We start from the raw sequence: 19,851 nt of genomic DNA, 5'->3' as shown, positions 1-19,851 counted from the left end.
CTTTGTTATTGTGAGCTCTGTGATAACATTAAGATTAAAAGAAAGGAAGCAATGCAATAACATCTTGGTTTTGACAATTCTAAAACTGGCTGCTAGGAAAAAAAATTATTACAGTAAATTTTCAAGTTTCCAGCTCATTCCTGAAAACAGCAAGCAGATAAATTTTCTACCCATGAACACTTATAAGCAGTTGTAAATAATCCATTCATGATGGACTTGATCAGAAATTGGACTGACTATCTGTGCAGGTGAGCAAAGGAACAAAAAGCTGGCTACTGAAGTGTACACTACATGAACAGGAAGGGCAGATTTTGTCAGGCTTTTTCATCAGTGTATGAAAGGATTGAGAATGTACTATTTAAATGATAATCTGATTCACATGTTTCCACCACACACAAGTAGGTTACACCTTGTAAGGTTGCCTAGTTCGATCTTAAGTTAAGTAGGAAAACTCACATAGTAGTTACAAAGAACTTAAAAATAGTACAAATTAAGCATAGAATATCTGGGGAAAAAAGTAGTGGATGAAAATTCTCAACCTATTCTAGAACATTTTTGGTTTTAGTTATTTTAGTATCCAGTCAAAACCCACCAACACAAAAATCTCTTTTTGAACAGCATCAGCTCCAAACAGTTCAGAACTGACGATAAGGTGTGGCATTCCTGTATACCGAAACAAGCAAATTTTGTGCTCAATATCAGCATAGACCAACTGTAAAAAATAATTCCAGCATTGCAGTTCTGACACTTCCACTGTTCCCTGATTCCTGTAATTTCACAACAGGGTGGTTAATATTGAGTATCATTGAAAGCAGCCTTTAGGCTCTATATGTGGACTTTCAGGAAGTTGTAGTGCTTTATATTTTGTAATTTGCTATTGCTCTGTGATACAAAAATTTGTACTCATCAAGGAATTACTTACTTGTAACTGAGGAGATATCAGGAGGAGTGAAAAACAGCAGATTTGTAAAGCCGGTGGCTTCCCAATTGAAAAGGTTAGCATCTGGTTCGTTGTACACTGCCTGCCCATATCTCTTCTCATATGCTTTCAGCAGCCCACTCTTTATCAGACTTATAACTTTTTTAGAAAGCGCAGAATTATTTTCTTCTTTGGGCAAATGGCATTCAAGATGTATGCATTTGTAGATATGAATAAAATGAAACTTTTATAGCTTAATTGCATTTGAAGTTAAATTACATAATAAAAACTGAAAAATTAAATATTAAATCACTGCCACGGTCATGTTGCCATTCCTATCTGCAGCTATTCAAATGGGTGAACCACCTCCAGAACCTCTGAAGTGATTCTTCATTCTAAAGCTTACTAAATTAAGCATTTTTCTTAGAAAAGATGGCAGGTAAACAATCTCTTTGAATCTTTTCTCCCTCATCCTGAAACATTTTTCCTCATTTGGATATATGCTGGAAAGGTCTATTTATAAGTTTTTTGACTAAAAAAACAAACCAAAGGAGACCAGAACAGACCAGGATCATAAAACTATCTTTAACTTCATCAGCACATTTTTTTTTTTTTTTTTTTTTGCCTTGGCTTCTTGTTTTTGTGGTGTGTGTTTGTGTTTTTCCTGATCAGGAAAGATAACTAAATACATTTCTGAGGTGAGGAAGGCATTTATAGAGAGACAAGCTTTCACATACCACCTACAAATGGTACTAATTAAACTGCAATGATATTTATATAGTGCCTTGCTAACTGAGAAATCCATAGCTTTGTAAATAACTTAGTCCATGGTGATGCTGCCTGTGATGCCTATACTTGGGCTCACTTCCTTAGGGGGGAGATCTGCCAGCTGCCCAGCCTTGTTTACCTACTCAGACACCTAAACCCAATGTAAACAGAACAGATCGTTACAGGATACCCAATAGAAGGTCTTTCCATCCTCGAAGTTTTCAATTTAAAAACAGGTTTTAAAGTGAAGACCTTTTAAATTCAGTTTCAAAATAAAGGAGCTATGGTTCTGCTACAAGAAACGTCACAGGGTGATCCTGGTGGCAGCATCTGGGTGTGCAGGAGGAAACTGAACATTGGTGCATGTGTCCGTAAGACCATGTATATGCTTTGTATTTTCCTGGTTGCTAGTGTAGAGGACATAATTTGAAAATATTACAAACACGATAAAATGTACTTTTAACCTCACTTTCTTAATATTTTTTTCACCTGAGAAGCTACCTCAAGAAAATCACGTTAAACCTAATGATACTAAATAAGTACTGGTGGAAGTGACGAGGCTAACAGCAGGTGCATACGATCTTTGCTATTTGAGAAAGAATGCCTTTTAGTCTGCTAGCTGAAGGAATTTTTTTACTGCAGTTTTGAGGTTAAGGATACATGATCCAGCTGTGCAAAATTCCTCTAACAAAGCGATTTAACTTTCAGGACTGTTTTCATATCAAACTAGTTATTATAGGACTGGCAATATCAAAACACACTTCTGAAGCTTTTTAATTTCTCCCCATTAACTTTGCGAGCAGCAGTTTGGACAGTACAAACCTAGTCAGTGCAGGGATGTATTTTTACTATTGACGATCTTGCAGCAAATGCAGTGGCACTTTGTGTAACCTAGCAGTGGAAATTTTCATAGAACAGATGATGTGTATGAATTTGAAATTCAGAGGCAAAAGAATAAAGTCACTCAAACAATGTTGCTCTCATATTACTATTCACTTTTTGTTATTATTCTTCTAACCTGTATTTTTATCTTTTGCCAGGTAGCTCTTCTGGCTTCTCAGAACTTGGCTTCTTTTCTCTTTTCCTTATTCTGATTCTAGTCATTATATTAAGCCACTTTCAGATTTCCTTCTTCTGTTGTCTTATTATCATATTTAGTTATTCAAAGCTGAGAGCGTGTTACTTTGTACTGATTTTATACAAAGAATCTACTCATAGTCATTCCATGGCAAGGTCTATAGAACAAAAGGAGTGTCAGGCTCATTATAGGACACTGTGTACTGCAAAGAACTAATCCTTTGTGGTAAATACAAGTGTGAGGGGAAGGGAAAATGACAAATGTTTGTGCCTAACATAAAACAGAAGGTTTCTGCTGAGATGTGAGACGTATTAAAAATTACTTTAGGAAGTTTTAGAATGAGGGAAAGATACACATATATTTGGAGAGGTGAGGAGAAATCAACATTTTATTTTGTAGAAAATCAAAGCTTAATGTGCTTAATATGCCAAATTCAGGTGATAATACACCTTTATCTGTACTCAGTCTTGAACTGATTAATATGTGTTTGTTCTTATACCATCAGTGCTCAGCTGACATAATGCATTTGGCTTCACAAAGATTACTGGCATAACTTTTTCCTTGTGTTTTTTTCACAGGAATTGCTCTGCTGCTGCCGCAGGGAGAGGCAGGAGGCAGTTTCTTTGCCAGTTCTCTCTAAGCCACTCCGTTTTTATCTCCCTATAACAAATGTGTTATTCCTTACCAAAAAAGTAAAATGGAATGAAGAAGCAATGAAAGAAGCAATCAAAGAAGAGGAAAGTTACCTGACCGCAGCCTGCACTACTGCTGGGAAGTAAAAGAGGGAAAAAAAGGGATGGATGAATTGGAAGGGGGTCGGGAGCAGGGAAGAAAGGAAAGATCTGTCAGGGACAAGGAGGAAAACTACAGGAAACCCCTTGAGAGTGCAGCTCCCATTTGCTTGACTGCTCCCAGAGAAGAAAATAGGACTGGCTGAATGTGCACAGTCCACACGAGAAGTCCTGTGACAAAGAAGTTCCTTCTTTGGCATTTTTCTATTTTTCTCAAAGAGAATAACCTGAAAAAAGACTGATTTTTTTTTTCCCCTCCTTATTAATTTTGAGCTAGGTTTCCATTATCTAGCCATGATTTCTCTGACTAGATGAATTGAGGTTAATGAGGTCACAGTAGCTCAGTGTTTGTTTGAATTTACTAAAATTAAACAACATGGTTTAACAGGCCAGTGGAAGGGAGGGTTTGCAGGCTTTTTCTGATGAATTAGAAAGCGAACTTCATGCAGTTCTTTGCAGTATGATGAGCCTATTCAAAATTTCCAGAATTCAGTAACAACTGCTGAGAGCTAGATTCTGCTGATGATAATACCTTTGCTCTGTAATTAGACCATTCATTCCAACTCCATGTGAACCAAGCTAAGAGATTTCAAACTAAAATGATCCAGGAACAAAGACTGAAAACAAGAAACCCTACCTTGTTTACCATATGGTCAGTAAATTTTGCCATGGTACGTAATTAGAATAAAAGAGAAAGCTTTATCTATATAAATGAGCTTTTGCCAAACTGAAGTCAACCTGATTTTATTTGCAAACAATGCTCTTGCTTTCTCAGTGATGATGATTCAGTACTGTGTTCCATTTTCTTCTGACAAAAAGGATTTCTGGAATAAAGTCCCTTTAACTACTCATGACAGTTTCCCACAGAATCAAGAGTGGATCCAGATGTTTGCAAAACAGAAGCCAAAAGAGAAGCTTCATGAATTCGCTCAAGAATGTTTTCATATTATTATATCGATAGAAAATTGAGAGATTATGTGTGTAGGAAATTGAATCTTAGCATATATTTGTACTCTCACAGCATCCAAACATGTAAAAAATTACTGGAACCCATTGTACTTGACACAATGCAAACAGAATCTCCTTAACAAAAAGCGAATGAGTGATTTTTATAATGATGCAATTACGGAACTTTATCTAATTTAGAAGATCAGAGACTGAAATATTGAATGAGAACTACTGTTATGCACAACAATAATACTTGATCTTATTTTCAATAGTGCTAAGACAGCAGATAAAATGAGCGCCTCAGATGTGGTTGCCAACTTGTACACAGGGTTTTTTTTCTTCTTACATCATCTGAACAGCTGAATTAAGCTGATATTCAGAGACTGTGGAGAAAGGGTGGCATTACAGCAGTGGACTACCGTACATAAAACAAACGTTTCTCAAAACTGAGCAGTTTGGAAATAAATATATCTTCTGTACAATAGCTGACTTACAGTTAGTTATTACACTCAGTGAAAGGCTGCTAAATAGCAGGGAAATCAGTTTGGAATGGCTGCATTGTCTCAGCACAAGTTTCCCACCACTGTTTAAAATATGCATGTCTTTCCTAGCAGTAAGATATGCATTGAATAGATGAATAATCTTATTTTTATGTATCGAGAAATAACCAAACTTTTGCTAGACTTGAATTCCTGTATAGACGGGAATCGATAAAATGTGAACAGGGCTAAAACTTAGTGAAGTGTAAATGCACTTTATGGTGTTTGCTGCCTTGCATCCCTAGTTCCCGGAGCTCTGTGCTCCCTTTGGAGCACTCTGCAGCAGCTCTCTTGCTGCCTGCCTGCCTGCCTAGGCTTGCTCTGAATGGAAATCAAGGCACAGTGGAAATGAACACATTTGCAGAGCCCTTCCGAGACAAAGTCAGGGTGTCATCGGGGCATGCACCTGGGGCAGGGAGCTGAAAAATTATTCCGGATCACACAGCATAGGCACAGCCAGTGTTTAGTAGAACACATGGCAAAGATTTCATAACAACTTGCTTGGGACAGGAAGGATGTCATAACAATTTAAGTTAGAGGAGGATGAAAAGGGTTTGCAATTACCCAAGCTGGAACTTGTATTTCAAGTTGAGAGCTTCCTAAATATCACTTCAGAAATCAAACAGATTTATCCCCTGGCCAAGTTTCACTGCTTCCTTGTCTAAAAAGAGGTATTAATACTTGAACAGAACAAAGAAGAATTATATCCATCTTCCAACTGAAAATAAGAACGTTGGGTAAGAAAGGAAATCCAACTGGCAGGAAAAGGTTTCCACAGGAAGTCTGACTACCTGTAATTTCCAATGAAGAAGGTGGCTGAGAATCTTATTTATCTGTCACTGCTGTCAGAACCATTGTAATATTCCTGTGACTCTCCATGGCAAATCACCGTAAGAACTTCACAAAATTGTCTTTCTATACAAGATACAGACATATTGTCAGAGAACACACACTAAATCTAGCCTGCTCTTCAGAAAACAGCAGTTTAACAAGAATATTTGCAATAGCAACAAAAGTCCTTTAGATCCTCAGAAATCTTGCGTTCAGGACAGCTTGTATGCATGTGTGTGAAGCCAATGAAAGAATGGGGAACCTGCGCTCTTGTGCATTCATTGAAACAAACCCTTTCTTCAAGGCAGACTTGAAAAATTTCTCTGGTGAAAATGAAGACATTACTCCCGATTAATACTCAGATCTGACTGACCAATGCTGAGCAACAGTAAGAATATGACACGCGTTATTTGAAAAGAAGTCTTTCAGTGGAAAAAGGCGAAAGGAAGACATTTTAGTATTGGTACCCTTCTGAGATGTGGTATATTTCCAAACAGCAAGACACGTGTTCCTGAGGGAGGTATTTATGAGCCTTAAGGATAAGTAATTTCTAACTGAAATGATTTAACATTGTCCAGAAAGGAACAAATGGAGCTAGATGTGGATAAATCACTGAAACCTCCTCTGAATTTGATATAATTTTAATAAGAAGTCCAGTAGGTGCCTTCAGGCACATCAGTGGTAGTATGTTTTCCACACTGTTTTCAACTTGCTATAGCAAGAACAAGTGAAGCAATAAAAGAACACTAACCAGGTGGCAGAGATGTCTAAAACCCACAGTTAATCTCAGTTCAGATGTACTTTAGACAGTGCAAAATTAAATTAACTCTTCAGTTGACAGCACACCTTTTGGCAATTAGATTGATCTTAGAAGGCTCTTTAAAAGATACAGCGTATGATACAAATTTTTTTAGGTTTTCAAATTCTCATCCACCTTCAGGAATAATTGTCATTTCTTTCTCTGTAAAACCTAATTTGATTACTAGTGACATGGATCAGGTGACTGTCACCTTTCTGTGTCAAGTCACTCCTCTGCACTGGAATGAAAAGCTAACATGTTCCTCATGTGAGTTTGCAGTAAATGTCATTGAATGGCAATACTGAAAATGGAGCATTACGGAGCAGAGCAGAAATTGCAATTACAAACAAGATACACGATAGAAGAAAAAACAAAACAAAACAACAATAAAAACAAACACCAAAGCTATAAAGCCAAGCATTATATTTAAGGCAAGAATTAAGTTTGTCCATGCCTTGAACAAAGATGCACAGCACAGCCACATCACTCCTGGGTTCAATAATCCACCGACTAGAGGTGAACTGAGCTCAGTGGTTCATGAAGACTCTGGCTGACCAGACTGAATTCAAAAGCTGAAAACCTACATGAGCATAGTACTACAGCCAGATGGACTAGTAACTGAAGTGGAGCACTGCACAGTTGCAACAATGCTTTTTCTAGTGTCGGTGATAAATGCAAATAATATCATTTGGGCTGTGATAAACATTACTTGGTCTGCATTAGGAAGAGCACAGCCAGCAGCTGGAGGGAGGTGATGCTTCCCTTGTACTCAGCACCGGTGAAACACATCCTGAGCGCTGGGTCTAGGGCCGGGCTTCCCAGCACAAGAGAGACACGGACATACTGCAGCGAGTCCAGCAAAGGGCTGCTAAGATGACTAAGGGACTGCAGCACCTGACGTATGAGGAGAGGCTGAGACAGCTGTGACCGCTCAGCCGAGAGAAAGGAGGCTCAGGGAGATCTTACCCACATGTCTAAATATCTGATGGGAGAAAAAAAGAATAGGGAGCTGGACTCTTCTCAGTGGCATCCTGTAAAGAGACAGAAGGCTGTGGGCACAACCCGAAATGCTACAGGACATTCCAGTTAAACACAGGAAGAATCTTTTTTGCTGTGAGGGTTGTCAAACAGTACAGCACGTTGCCTACGGAGGTTGTGGTGTCTTCATCCTTGGAGATATTAAAAACTTGGCTGGACACTGCCCTGAACAACATGCTGTAGTTGACCCTGCCTTGAGCAGCACGGTTGGGCTAGCTGAAGTCCAGAGGTGCCTTCCAACCTCAGCTTTTCTGCAGTTCTGTGATCCGCCAGCACCTCCAGTCCCACGGCGCTGGTGCCTGAAGCCATCCAAGCCGAGCCATCAGTTGCTCAGCACCACAGCTCTGGGCTGCATATTTCTTCTATATTTTCATAAATTCAGTTGCCATGGGGGAGATGATAAATTTGAGAGGTGCTTCTTTAAAGACATCTGATTTTGAGAACTTGATTTAAATACAGCAGATGCCAGTAAATGGCAGTTTAGGAGTGCTAATTATGCTCTGAATTATGATGCCCTTATATTTGATTATACATACATCTTAGCATCATTGCACATAACATAATCTCTACATTTTATTGGTCAAAAAGAGACCTTTAATTTAAAGAAGAAACTGAAGAAAACTTAGCCATTTAAAAGTGTGAAGTAAGTGTTTTTGATGGAAGCTTGGTATCTTTTTGGTATTTGTAAGATCTTATGAAAGACATTTATCTCGTCTAATTTTGTTTAGAGAACTAACTTTTCAATGTCTAAAGTAAAATGAATGCTGCCTTATATTAATATTCAATCAATATAATTTGAAATATTATTTTCTTCTTCCACATACTCACTGCAGAGCTCTTACTCATAAGCATCTTTTTAATATATATTTTTTTTTCAATTTCATTTTTTATTTGGTGCAAGTTTGCAAGTCATTACTAATACGCACCTAGTGACTGACGTGATAGGGACAAACAGTGGCTTTTCAAGATCTCTGGGAGACCTTTGGGTGCTGATGATCCGGTTACTCACCAAATGCCCAAATTCACCTTTGTTGCCTAGCATTAATTTGTCACACGGAGCACAGCAGGTTTCCACTGCAGTGATCGTCATGTCTAAATTTGCAGAGCGCATCCTGGAATAGGCATTCTCTGGGCAACAGAAGCTCTTGCTCCTTTTTGGTACAGAAACTTGATAATGGAATTCATTTGTATCACTTGTTTAGAAGCCAGTTCTACTTTGTTTTTTGGGTTTTTTTGTATGTGGGTTTTTTTGCTGTTTGTTTTTGTTTTTGTTTGGTTTTTGTGTTTTTGTTTTTGTTTTTGTTTTTGTTTTTTTACAGAAGAGGCTGGTTCCCTGAGGCAAGAATAGTGAGACTGATCAGCAAGAGCTAGGGTAGTTCACATGTGAGGGAAAACGTTAGCAAGAGAGTGCCTTGCCTTGAGACTAATCTTTCTTTCTGGAGGCAAGGGACTGCATCAATATATGATCTATTAATACAGCAATTTTATGAGATACACAATGTCCTAGACTATTTAGCACTCAATGAAACTTTGCACCGCCTGTCAATAACTTCAGAAATGGTAACAAAATGGGCTTTTGGCACATCATTTTCAGCTGACTAACCGGTGGTTGAAGGAACTCATCAGTTCTTTAGCTGACAGGTTTATCTTCTTTTAACACTACAGGGAGGGAGGTATGGTGTGAAGCAGATATACCTATTTAACCATTTTTCAGTTCTGACAGTCAAGGAGGCAACAAAACGTTCACACCTTGGGCTTTGATGTCCCCTCTTGTGTAAAGCTGTTCTGTTCAAAACCACTTGGAGATGTGCTGCTTTTGTTTTGGTTGATTTCAACTCTCTCTTCCTCACTAGCTTGTCAAGCTGCAACAGTGAGCTTCAAGAAATGATACCCTTTCTTCTCTTGCCATGTAGGTATGGTGCCCCTCCAAACTCATCCTCCAGCTTACAAGAGCTGTTTTTCTTGGTGAGATCTGTTTGCTTCCACGTGACTTGATAAGGCAACTAATCCTACTGTGAGGTCACTCACTGTTAATTGTCCAAGTCCAACAAAATAACTATTTCTGACCCTGGGCTTCCAAAAACCACCCAATGTTTGTTTTCACAGTGAAAATACTATGAATGCGCTATGGTATTTGTGAAGATCAAAAAAAAAAAAAAAAATGTGGAGTATGTTGTTCGGTTTCGATGGTGACATGCAAGAACTGAGAGAATGACTTCAGACCTGGGCAGGACTCTAAGAAGTGGTTTACGAATGTGTGCTCTCAATTGAACTTGGCTCCCCGATATTCCGAAGCCGTTTGAGTGATTCTCGTTTTCGGTTCTTGTTTGGAAAGGTATTATTTCCCTTCTGTCATTGCTCAGCTATCAGCTTTAATAGCCGCACTCCAGACCTACAGTAAAAATGTGTAGGTTGCATAGAAGAGACCTACAGTAAAAATGTCTAAATTGCACAGAACGTCACTAGCAACAAGTAAATCAAAGCCGCGGTAGAAAAAGGGCAAATAAAACACCACGATTTTCCGGCTGAGGAGCATTTGGCAGGATGCTGGTGTGGGGGAGACCTCAGTGACCACAGCGTCCCGTCACCCCCGCGGACACCGGCTCCTCACCCCCGCGGCCGCCGCCGCGCTCAGCACCTCCCGGCTCTGCGCAAACGGACAATTTCCCGAAACCCGCGTTCCCGCGGGGCTGCCCCCGGCCGGGGCCGCACGCCCCGCGGGCGCGGCACCAGGGCAGCGCCCGCCGCTGCCGCAGCCCGGCCGGACCCCGCGCCGGGGCCGCGCCGGCGGAGCTCGGCGGGGGAGCGGAGCGGAGCGGGGCCGCCGGGGGCACCGCACCCCCCCGTACCCCCCCCCCCCCACACACACACCTCCCCGTACCCCCCCCCCCCACACACACACCTCCCGCGCCTCCGGGGCCGCCCGCCCCGGCCCTGATTGGGCCTGTGGGGAGGCCCCTCCCGCCGGGCCCCCGCCCGCCCGCCCGGCCGCGCCCGCTCCCCAAATACACCTTTGCGGCGCCGGGGAGCGGCAGCGGCTCCCTGCCCAGAGCCCCCCCCCCCCCCCCCCCCTCCGCGGGGCTGCGCGCCCCTCGCGCTATGGTGAGTGAGCGGCGGCCGGGGCGCGGAGCGGGGCGCGGGAGCGGAGCGGGGCGGCGGGGACCCTGGACAGCGCTGGGCCCGGGGCGCCCGGCCGTGCCCGCGGGGAGCGCGGCGCTCGGGGCCGCGGCTCTCGCCCGGCCCTGCCGTGTGGGCTGAGCCCCGGGGTGGGAGCGGGGAACGCGGGAAGCCCCCCTTCCCCTCCGCACCCCCAGCCCCGCTCGCGCCGCGCCCCGAGGCAAATTCTGGTCTTGGGAGAAATGGGGAGCGGTGCGGGGCTGGGAGCCACGGGTGGGGGGGGGACTGGGGCGGCCTTTGTGCGTTGTGAGGCTTTCTAAGAATGTGCTAACTGCCACTGCCCGCCAAGCCGGAGAAACCCACGCAGACTTGTTTTACTGCATTACACCTAGGTAAGGTTTCTTAGCTGGTTCATTGCCCTGCATGGCTTGCACACAAAGCTGGCATTTCGTCACATACTTCATGCTCTAACGGTAAATTCATTTTTGCGTTTGTTATTGCAGTTCCTTTGTTTTCTAGGAAGAATAAGTGAAACCCCAGCCCGTGTTGCATTCATTAGGACTGGCAGTTCACTTTTCCAGTTGATTTTCTGAGCTCCGCTATTCTTTCTGTTTTTTCAAGACTTTAAGCTTGTAATTCTCCTTCTGAGTGGATAGAATTGTTTCTGTGGCTAAAGTTCAGTGACCATTACTAGCCTAGGCATAATAGTTCCTTTATAAAATCACCTCTGTGTATAAACATGAGACACTTGAAAAGTTTTTCTCTCGTATGTGAAGGAATACTTTTATACATCTTGTGTACTCCCTCAACCTTGATCTAATGCTGATCCTAAAATGGCTCAGTTTTCAGAGCTGGTTGCTTATTCTGTGTATGTAGTGAGGTGGCTTTCTAAGTTAGAAGTTCAACAGGAAAAAAGTCCTAAGGAAGGATGCAGTGTTACTGAAAGTGAGTATTATGATGAGGTGAACCATTTGTAATGGTGTATTTGGGCTGTGCACTGTCACTGGTCTGCAGGTTACACTGTGCTGCGTATGGCTTAGTCTAAAGAGAAATGGTAAGACTTTTGATAGTTGAAATCCTAGTAGGAAAAAAGAAATTTTTATTCACTCAGATTTTCCATTGTGAAGTCTCAGTATGCAGAGCTACAGAAGAATGTACCAGAGCAATTTTTCATAACAAGTCTAAGAGTTTAATTATCTTTCCATGAATAGAACAAAGTGTTTTACTTATTTGGAAATGGTCTAATCTTATAGTTTTTCCTACGACAAAACTCCCAATGGAGCCTTTTCTTGTAGTTACGATTAAGCTGATTTGTTTCCAAACTGCAGAAAGTAGGTGCAAGGAAGCATACACTTTAAATCACATAAATGGGACTGCTGCTTTTCTGGGGTTAGCAACAAAATGGTGACAACTCATGCTGGAAAGAGATTCCAGTAACGGACTATTTTACATGATTAATCAGAGAAGTTAAGCAATTTAAGCAACCAGAGAATGCGTGCAAACGTGTTACAAATGCAAGCATGGGAAGTTCTCTTTACTGTAGAGAGGTTTCTTGCTTGGATTGTGTCGCTCTGGGGTGCTACATATGGCCATACATTCTGCAACTCTGATGACTACTCTCTTTCCTTTGCCAATAGCAAGAACCTTAAATGAACTAGGTGATTGTAAGGAAGCATGAGGAATACTGTAATGATGATATAAAAGACTTTACGCTCCACATTCTCAGAAGAGAAGAGCAACTGCTGAAATCATGCTGATCTAAAGCAGGCAGGAAAAGTAAGGAAGGAGAAAGAAGGAAATCACATCTGGAGATCTCTTGATTGTATTTTTTTCCCATGGAATTATGTAGCTTGCAGCTATTATGAATCATGACACTGCAAGATCACGAGGCAAACATTGGAGGAGAAAGTAAGGAATTTAATTCTACACTGGCTTTTTTTAACCCTTTTTTGACTGTCAATAAAATGGCTCACCATCCTCTCTCCCACTGGTTCACTTGCTGAATATTCACTTAAATTATTCAATTAAGTTTTTGATGAACCATTAAAAATGAGAATTCAAGGTTAGTCTTTAATATCGTGTCTGTAAAAGTAAGTACTAAAGTCTTGTATATTTGTCTTATTCTGATTAATGCTTTCTTCCAAAAACCTGTCTTTAGCCATTCCATGACAGTCTGTTTCAAAACAGATCCCATAGTGAAATCTAAGCATAAGTAAGAGTTTATAGCAAAATATAACACTCAGAACATCAGTAGCAGTCAAAACCTGGTTATGTCATGTAATAAAAGGTAAAATATCACAGCCATTATGATGATAAATGCCATCCACCTGTTTGAAATTCTAAAAAAGTACCGGGACTCAAAATAAGCAATCTAAGAAGGCAACGTAGAGTTTGTAGCAAATACAGATATTTTCCTTTTAACTCAAATGAGTTGTTAAACCAAAAGATGTTGTAAATTATACTTTACTTAAAAAAAAAAAAAAAAAAAAAATCAAGCACCTCAGTAATCTAAGGAAACAGACCCAACATTCTAAATTATCAACAAGGAAATATGTAGGAGAAGGTACGGGACGTATTTTGTATTCACTCTGTAGACAAGCAGCAAGTTTCCTTTTTTTATACAAACTTATTTTTTTAAGAAAAGTTCAGTATAGGTAAAAAGAAATGTTTTTGAATAGTTATTGGAAACTACAGGACATGCTTTAAGGAATTTTGTGATAATGATATTTAGAAATCATTACATTTCAGCTTGCACATTTTATTAGCAAATGAGAATTGAGCCATGGAGAGCTGCCATTAGAGTTTCTCTGCTGGAATTCCACTCACATTTTGTACTATTTAGTTTGTAAAGATCTTTGTTGTCCGTGTGTATATAAAAATTCACATTTATTTAGATGCTTTGTGTTACAATTAAGATTTTTAGCACCTGAAATTTAAATTAAGACAAATCTCACATTTGACATCACATTGAATATTCTTTTCAGCATGTTTTGAGCATTTGAGATGTGACTCTAATGTATATGATATAAGCAAGTCTTGCATGACTAGTCATACCAGGAGTAGAGATTCAAGTTTATAATTGAACAGATATTATATTTTTAAGTCAGTGTTCAGGGCATAAGTCTTTGTTCAAGAAAGCAACGCTGTTCAGGACATAATATTAATATCTGTTTAATTTTAAAAGCCCAGTAGCATTTAAGCATGTACATAAATGGGCTGAGGCTTCTAGCTAGGGCATAAACAATAAATTTTTTTCTGGTAATAAAGGCAGCAAAATTTGCCAGAGACAGCAGGTTTTTTATAAGGTTTTTGTTTATAGATCCACCTTCTATGAAACAATGTAAAAGACCATGTTAATACCTTTAATAAAGCCTTTTACTTGTAACACAGGTTATTGATTGCTACTCATTTGGTAACATGATGTTCTCCTAGTTTTTTGGTTGTCCTACTGAGGTGATGCCACTCTTAGGTCATTAGTGCTAGTGTTTCCTTGTCATTTTAGATCCTCATTTATGGCCTGTAGCTCATACAGGATGCTTATATATTTTTGTAGATGTGGAGTCTGGAGCAAGCTGACATCTACTCCCTTTTCGTAGGAGTGCAGGTTTCTCTGCTGTCAGTTTTTCTGCTGCTTCATGACCTAAGTCAGAGCAAATATGTTCTCTAGGGATTCATTTTACTTCCCCATAGAGAGATTTCACTAAGACCTGTTCATTGCTTCAGACACCAAGTAAATTTGAGCTGTAGGGCTTGCACAAGCCTTCAGCCTTTGGGAGAATTTCACCCACAGTGAGCACAGTCTTTTGTGATATTCACTTCCACTTATTTTTCATTCATATTTCCTATTATATGATAGTTTTCTTTAGTGGAATAAATGCCTTTGATAAGAATATTACTGCTTTCACATTCAACTGTGGAGTATTTTAACTAACATTCCCATTTGACTGAAATGCCCCCTTCCATAGATCAGACCCTCGCTGCTACTTTTAGGCACCCTCCCTGCTCCTTGAACTTGGCAGTACTGTGGTAGCCATTATTCTTGATTGTACTGCTCTGACTCCTTAAATTAGCTCCTTTGTGTTACTTAAAGCCAACTTTTGAATTGATTTTCTTAGTGCATATTCATACTAGAAGTAGCTGTTCCAAGAGAATGGTACCCTGCTAGTAGAAATATTCAAACAAGCCACCTCATCATGCAAGTCAGCACCAGTAGGCTAATTTCCTACAGGCAGCACACTAAGCCTAGATGATAACCAAGCTGTGACCTTATGTATTATTTCCAAGGGGTTGCTTCTTTCACAAGACCCCCTGTCTCTACCTCCTACGCATATGTGTCTGCCTGAACGTGAAGGGAATGCTCTGCTGTCCCTGCTTGAGTTCCCTAGGGCCAGGGGAAAAATGCCTGAAGACTTGCATCCCAGCATGGGGCTGTGGGGCACAGAGCTGTCTGAAATCCTCTCCTGGGACTGTTTGGCTATGCCTTGCGCTTTACGCATGGCTATGCCCATTGATTGTTTCAGCCAAATCCATACTGAAAATAGGTCAGCCATGCAGCGGCTCGTGAAGAGAGCTTTAATTGTGTGGGTTGCAATCTAGAAAGCAGTGTGTGTGCATCATCATGGAGGAGGCAGGAACCAGTTCCAGAGATTTTATCAAGCACTGTGGAATCCAGCCCTCAGCCAGCTATTTGTATTAGAGTTGAAGGGAATATCCCATGCAAGTCATCCAATTGTTTCAGTGTGAATAAAAATTTCTTACTATAAGGCAATGTGCTAAAATCCTTTGATTATTTTCTCCTCCACAAATGGAAATGGAAATAAATGCACATTTACGAAGTGAATCTCTTCCCCAGCCCCATTCTGAGGTATTCAGAACAAAAATGTATCACTCTTTTGGGGAAAATAGATTTTGTGGGAATCCTCCTGGTGTAATTCTAAAATGTCATCAATTCCAGAGGATGCGGTAAAATTTAAGGTTTCTGTGGTGCTACATACAGTAGTTGCTGCTGAACTCTCCACTTGTAATGAGTAATAGCACAGTTATTTTTGAGTCCCCAGAAACAGGTTTCTCTATGGTATATTAGACAGGAGTGTGATGAGTGCCTTTCTAATGCTGACCAAGGTAAACCTGTGTTTAGTTTCATTTTAACCTTGCATTTCACTTGACGCTTGATACAGATGGAGACTGACAAAAGTTGTTCAGGGAAAGCTGATTTCTCTCCTCAGCAAATACAGAAACTCTTCACACATGAAAGAGCATTAGTGAAATGGAGGAACACCTCAGCAAGATTTCCAGTTTGTTGCTTGGAAAAATTGGGATTTTGCATTTGCTCATAATTATTTCTGTGATTTGAAAACACAAGACAATATAGGCAGTTGCTGTATTCTGGATAATAGGGAGGGGTGTCTATTTATATTAATAGCTCTGTGGCTCCCTAGTCCTGAATGCAGGCACCCTGGAGCCTAAAATACTCATTGCAGTTCTTGTTTTAAATAGCACTGCTAAAAATGGCAAAATTTCCATGTCTTTGGAGAAAGCATGCATCAATCTAAATTTTCTTTTTTTTTTTTCTTCTTCTTTTTGCCGAAATTGTCTTCATAGTTTTCTATTTGCACTGGCAAGCTGAGAGTGCAAAACTACCTGCCTCACGTTGAGAAAAGTATTTGGTGGATTGAACAACTGTTCAGATTTTGATGAAAATATAGCCATTAGTCCATAGAATTCACAAAGCACATTTAAAGGTAGGATTTTAGAATTTTGACATGGGAAGAAAGAAATGAAGAGAAGGATAGTCTTGTGGCTTAAGAAACTTAGCAAGGCTTTCGATCAATGCGGAACTGATTTTTTTTTTTTGCTGAAAAACTGTAGGAAATCATGACTTTAGGAAATCAGGAATAATTACAATCAATTTTAGGTTGAATTAAATTCTTATTTTGATGCAGTTAAAGTTAAAGGCTCCCAAACAGGTTGAACGATGTTAATAAAACAAGCCAAGAGGAAATGCCTTTCCTATAAGCAATTGCAGAGCCTTCAGAAATGAGAGAATGAAGTTAAACCTGGTGTGTGTTAGACATGAAGCTATAGGGTGAGGACACCTTCCTTGTTCTGCTTTTATATATAGCACCTACACCCTTTTATGAATCTTATTGCAAAATCTATTTGAATTTCACTTGTAGAAATGTGCAAGTGTTTTCATCCCATATTTATTTTTAAAATCTGGCTGCAATTTTTTAAAAGGTTTGACCTGATTTTTGTAAGTCACTCAGATCTACTGAACTCTTGGCCACAAAAAATCGTGCATCTCTGTTCAGGAGATCTGAATTCACTTAGCTCATCTGCAGTCTTTCTTTTGTGATCTCTGGCATGTCTTACTTCCCCGCTTCTAAAAGAAGCATCGTAATGCTCCCTTTCATATCCCATTTTTCTGTTTTAGCTATTCAGAGGGCAAACCCTTCAGGTCAAACATCATCTTTTATTGTATGTTTCTGTATGGCCCTGATCTTCATTTGGGCCTTCTGGGAGGTTAAAATAAACAAAAATAAACATCCAGCAACAGCGATAGAGCAAAAGCAGGAGGCAAGATAACACTGGTACAATTTCTAGGCTGAGCAACCTGCCCAAGGATGAACTCACCAGACAGAAGGTTAAATACCAGTATTTGAGTTTAAGCAAAGTCTCCATAAGAATTTTCAAATGTTGACCAGGTATCAGTCTCACTGACAGAATGGTGGCCTACATGAATCCTTAAAGGTATTGAAATAGTCTCCTTCCCAGACAAAAAAAGCTGTTTGTGTGGTGGCAATGAAATAGCATAGAGGAGACCAGTCTTTCTGTCATGAGTTAGGCATGGTTTGCAAAACATTTTGGCAGGCAGAGGCAGGGACTGCATTTGTAGTATGACACTGAAAATCTTCAGCTGATCTGAAAAGTAGTATTGACTTAGATCAGCTCTGCATTTACGGCATGTCACATGCTCCAGATCTGTGGGAGATGCAGCATGGTAGTCAACTACATGTGGAAAAAGTCATTGACCATAACAATGGTAAATTTTAGAACCAACAGAAACATGGCTTAGTCAAAATTTGAAGTGTGCAGCTAGACCATGCATGAAATAGTGGTGGGCATCATGACGGAATAATCACTCTCTTAAAAGATTAGAGACTGGCACTAGCAAATACCAGTAATAAATGCTTTTAACTGTTGATTAATATATGAAATGTGGTTTCATGATATCTTCCTTCCAGTTTCTCTTTGAAAATAATTTGCAGTTCTAAGCAATAATAAGGTCTAAGCAATAATTGGTTTAAATGATAGATAGAGGGGAATTAAAAGGCAAAAGTATCTTTTCAAATAAGCTTTGAAGTGGTGAAGAGCAAGGAGTACTGATGGAATACAGGATTATGACTTACATGTAGCAAAAGCTAAAAAGGAACATCTAACCCTGCCCACGTTGTGGGCAGATTTTTGTTAGCAATAAATTGAAATAGGAAAAAAAAAAAAGATAAAAAAATTAAATGAGAGTAGTAATGGCAGAAAAGCTTCTAATGTGGTTGATGTATTTTAAAAAAAAATATAGCTAGAATTTATTGCAGTTGCTGTAATGTACTGTATTGTAAATGGCTGATCTATCTAATGCTGGAATAAATGCGCAAAAAGAGGTATACACATCCTCACTGTCTTCTTTCCCAACTGTTACTCTATAACCATGGAAAACACTCATAATTTTCAGTAAAATATTAATAAATGCATTCAGATCTTTAATGCTAAACTTAGGTTTGGTACTCTGTCTTTCAACAGAGAAGCTGCATAATTTAGGAATGCAATCTCGTCATCAGTTTAATATATTATGGGCAGTGTGGAAATTAGATGCCTGTTATAAACAGTTGAAAACCCAGAGCAAAGGTTGACAACATGAATATTCTGCAAAGATACTTGTGATACTGTGAGAACTTAATTTCTCCATTGTCACATGATACTTTTAAAGTTAGTGCTTTTGTCTTGCTGAAATTTGCCAAGTACAAATATATAAAACTAATGTTTTGCATTCGCAACATCAGCTAAACTGTAAGCAGAAATGTCAAAGGCTTCTGACCCCATGTAAAGGAAGATTATACACAGTGCAGCAAACTTTCTTTCCTCCCCGTTTTTTTTTTCTTTTTTACCTGCTGAGAGTGCACACTCCACAAGATTCATGGTGCTTCCAGATGCTCCAGAATACAAAAAGGCTTAAAAAAATACTGCCTTCGTTTTGGCAGGAAATTCTTCATGAAATGCTACCTTTCTTTATCCTTAAACTTGGGTCTCCGGTTATATCCTCTAGAAACTCATGCCTCTCATTCTCTCCCTCCACCCCATCTTTACACGTGGTCTCTCAGCCTTTTCATCATGACATTTCATGCATTTCTAGAAAAAGGGACAACTTCCTATATAGCATCCTCTTGTGCATATACACAAACACAGACTATATACACAGGAACCTACTATTTGTGATGGGATTCCTTTCACCAAGAACCCCGATAACAGTAAATTTATCTTTTCAGTGAGAGGAGCATTTCTTTCCAGGATAATATTGAAATGACATTAAAACCTATTTGAAGTACTCCTCGGAGTACATATGGACTTGCTAGGGCCAGAATTTGATTTTGGTTAATTTGCAGGTTTTCTTCCCCAGTTCACTGTCCAGTCCCTCTGCCCTTTCACTTCTGAAACAGCTGAAGTGTTTTCTATGCTGGCTTGGAGCTACTATTCACAGCACCAGTATGCAACACAGCAAGTCGGAGACATTCTATTATCTAGCCCCATTGTTGAAATGAATGTGGCTTCTTAATATAATGAAAAAAACAGGTGTTCAGTGGTGGATGCCCATTTTACAGATTTAGCAAACAGCACATACAGAGTGGTTGTTCTTTAGCGCTTTGATGGCAAATAGTACTCGAAGGGCCTTTGATGTGGGACAGCTGCTACACTAAAAGTGAGCGTTACACTATCTGGGTAGTTTGTCTATCACTGCACAAGCTGAAGTG

At 39.9% G+C, this 19,851-nt stretch overlaps 1 protein-coding gene across 3 annotated transcripts in view; it reads left to right on the top strand.

Annotated features, from left to right (window-relative positions):
• The first annotated feature begins 10,759 nt into the window (after positions 1–10,759).
• GUCY1A1 (guanylate cyclase 1 soluble subunit alpha 1) overlaps positions 10,760–19,851 on the top strand; it is a 36,647-nt gene continuing 27,555 nt past the window's right edge. The window contains exon 1 of one of the 3 annotated variants that reach the window (XM_042808264.1): positions 10,760–10,813. The gene's annotated coding sequence lies outside the window, so the exon portion shown is untranslated. Of the gene's footprint in view, positions 10,814–10,996; positions 11,221–12,488; positions 12,737–19,851 lie in introns of those variants that run through there. The other 2 variants (XM_033007266.2, XM_033007267.2) reach the window with 2 other exon arrangements.

This window comes from Tyto alba, unplaced genomic scaffold, assembly GCF_018691265.1.
Source record: "Tyto alba isolate M040663 unplaced genomic scaffold, T.alba_DEE_v4.0 Super-Scaffold_6, whole genome shotgun sequence".
Lineage (NCBI taxonomy): Eukaryota > Metazoa > Chordata > Aves > Strigiformes > Tytonidae > Tyto > Tyto alba.
Note: the sequence above shows the minus strand (reverse complement) of the source record. Positions and strands in the feature narration are given on the sequence as shown.